This window comes from Atta cephalotes (assembly GCF_000143395.1).
Source record: "Atta cephalotes unplaced genomic scaffold scaffold00056, whole genome shotgun sequence".
NCBI lineage: Eukaryota > Metazoa > Arthropoda > Insecta > Hymenoptera > Formicidae > Atta > Atta cephalotes.
This window is the reverse complement of record NW_012130120.1, coordinates 1,691,362-1,695,195: the sequence shown is the minus strand read 5'-3', so window position 1 is coordinate 1,695,195 and position 3,834 is coordinate 1,691,362.

The following is a 3,834-nucleotide window of genomic DNA, read 5'->3' as shown; positions in this document are numbered from 1 at the left end:
TATATATATTTATATAAATTCGTATTTATATAAATTCGTAAAATAAAAAATTTTTTATCAGGATTGCATTTGCATTTCTTTTGATTATTGATTTGATTTTCATTAACAAAATACAATTCCTAATATATTTCCAAGTATTATAATTAAAGTATACTGTAAACGCGTTTTTATCTTTTAATGTAATTATCTTATTATTGTAACAAATTATAATTATGTAATCATAAAATTGTTATATATGATTTGTGGAATTCTTTGTGTGTGAACTTTATACAGTACAAAATAGTAAAACATACGATATATTAAGCAAATAAATAAAAATGAATGTATGATTGAGCTATGATTTTACTATTAACATATTTACCTTTACAGATAATATATGTTTCTTCATATTCATATTTTTTTCTATTTTCGTAGTTTTCGCTACAGCTTTTTGAAAGGAAATGCTTCTTTTTTATTCATATTCTATTTTCCTTTCTTTATTGTGTACTGAGAGATAAACTTGGATAATTTATTCACTTACAGGCGTATGTAATCCCTTATCCAGGCGATTGCAGTAGGTATCAACAATGCGATGTAAGTGGTTGTTTTGTGATGCGTTGTGGTAGAGGAACAGAATTTAATCCAGCTATAGGTACCTGTGACTATCCCCTAAGAGATCGTACGGAATGTAATAATCGTGGATGAGAATTATTTAGTTCACAAGAAGTTATTGTAAAAATACAGAGTTATTTTTAAATTTTAAATTTTATTCCTGTTTAAACGAATCGATATTTATCACATTGTGTAAATAAAATTATAATATTAATTTAAATTATGTTTATTCTATTTATTATTAAAACTCTATGCTATTATTGCAATAAGTAACTCATTTATAGTTAATTAAAATAATAAGATTACAAATAGCATAATTACAAATTAAAGAATTATTAATTTATTATGAATTATTTTCGCATATAGATTGCAATACGGCAAACTGCAGAAATTGTAATTTTGTGATCATCATGAGTGACTATGTATTGTAAAAATATGGTGGTAAACTAACATCATCACTCATATAATAATAAATATGTGTATCGATATGATTGAAGAACAGTAATAATTAAACAATAATTAATATTTGACAAATGAATGCGAAAAAATATTACAGCGATATAGATATGACCTTTGTATGCATCTCATGTAGATAACCGATTTTTCATAATTTCATATAAACTCATCCACGACAAATTAAACGCAGTTTCTGCGGTAATGATCAACATTGAAGAAACTCCTACTGCGCACGCCAATCCAGTAAACACTCTTTCATAATATTTATGTAGTTATATACGGAACGATGTTCCACTGTAACAATTACGTCATTTTCAAATCAAAATGTCAGCATATTTTAATTATATTTCACGCAACAAAGTCGAACAAAGAGAAGAATATACACGTAAAATTTACATATAAATAATGTAACATTATCATAGTTACATAACATTTACGTAATTTTCAGACAATGGAAATTTATGTTATTTATTTATGTTATGTAAATGCTACGTTTACTATGCATCGAAACAATGACATGATCATACGTAATAGTTACAACCTTTTTAATCGTCAATGATATACCTGGTACGTCTTTGATTCGTTGTGCTATTCTATAACAATTGCATACACTATATTATGTAAATGTTTCGAATGTAAATGTTACGCACAACGTGTTTACTAGGAACTCAACCTACAATAAATATCACAATGTTATGATCGTATTCTTGTAATTTTATTTGAATAACTTTTCAGAATAATGTAAGAATATTTCTGATCTAAGTGTCTCTGTCATATTATTGTTATCTTATCGCTGAATGAAGTTAATTAAAGTGTTTTGTATGCTGTGTTATAAAACATGCAAACAATGTTATATTTACTTTTAAAAATTGCTTGTAATTATATTTTGTTAGATATTTTATATATAGTTTAATTTGTAAAAGCTATTAGTTTTTGCTATTGTCATATGTTTAAAAAAATATGAAAAATTTCATATTTTTTTAATGAAAAATTTCAAGTCAATTTTATTAATTTTATTAATTTTATTTATTTGTTTAATCTTTATCATTATTTTATTAAAGTTAAAAGAAAAGATAAAAAAATTAGCTAAAGTAATAATAAGATTGATTTCATTCAATTCGTCATAGAAGTTTACAGCAGAAGTTCAGTCTCGAAAATGTATTACAAAGGTGGCCAACTGTGGTATGTGTGCCACTATATTGGCATTCTCAGTAATATATATTATATATCCAATAAGAAGCACATGTCAGAAAAAAATAAAAACAAAAAATTACTCAGTAAAAGCAACTGTACTTCATTAAAATATATTTTTTCACTTTCTGACACTCTCTAGCTGCGTTCATTTTTTCTTGGTAAAAGTACATTATGCTGATATTTTATTTGAGCGTGTTTTTATCGTGATAAAAATTTTGCCTATATTCATTGGATAACTTTTTTCTTGCGAATTCGTATTCAATAGCTAATCGAAGAACAAAAATGGAATAATATTTTAAGCTTGAAAACGAACAAAAGGCAATAATTTCTAATTAATATTTTTGTCTATTTTGTAATGATTTATTTTTAAACGAATGTAAAACAAAACACACAGTAAAAAAATAAACTTTATTAAACACACTCTTTTTGCTTTTAATGTATAAGAAAGTATATAAATAATATAATGTTACGGTTCTTTTTTTATTTGATTATATAAGAGAGTGGCACTTCATCAAACCGAATCTCATATACATATACATATACATATACATATCTTAGCACTTCAACTTGTTAAAACGAAAAAGTTGGCCCTTCTGTATTACTGCACCGTTCGTTTCTGCTTTAAAAAGCATATTATAGAACAATATAGTGCTTAATATATTATGAAATGTAAGATACAAATATAGAAGACTAATAAAAATTTAGATTAATACATATGTATAAATTTTTACTTTCTATCAATATAGTAGTAAAATGAAATAATAAATAATTTAATAAATCAAGAGTATAATATTATAATCTTTGTTAAATAGAACTGAGACTCTATATTAAAAATATTTTATGCATTTCAAATATTTGAATCGAAATGAAATTTGTGAATGTAACTTATGTTTATGCAGCATTTAATAACAGATCATAAACTAAATAATGTATTATAATAAAATATTTATGTTAATCGTAAATTTATATCAATTGTCGATGTCAACATTCTTCAATTATCTCCAGACCATCGGGATCTTATTAACGAAAATTTGCCCAGGATTCTTAATAACATCTTATCGATGCCGTCTGAATTTCGAGCTTTTTCAATTATCCCGCAAATACAATAGGAATAGTCTTAAGGAATTGATCAATCATATTCGTTATAAAATAAAAAACTTTGATTAGTTGATTTTCTTACCCTCCATATACACAATGAATGTAATAAGCCTTAAGCCTTAAGAAATTGATCAATTACAATCGAATTTAAGAAGAATAATAGATTGATTGGTCAATTCCTTAAGGTTTTAAGACTTATTCTACTACTCCTATTGTCTGCGGGGTAACCGAAAAAGATCGAAATCTAAACGGTTACGACCACCAATGAAAGGATTGGAATCAGAACTGAAAATTGAGTATAACTTCGAACTGAAACTATTTAGATTCAGTCAGGTAGTAATATCATATTAAATTGATAAGTAAAGTATATGATTGAGTATATGATATTGTTATTCTAGTTTTATTCATGATTGCATTTCAAGATTGAAAAAATTTCGGCATACGATTTACAGAATTGAATATATATATATATATATATATATATATATATNTNTA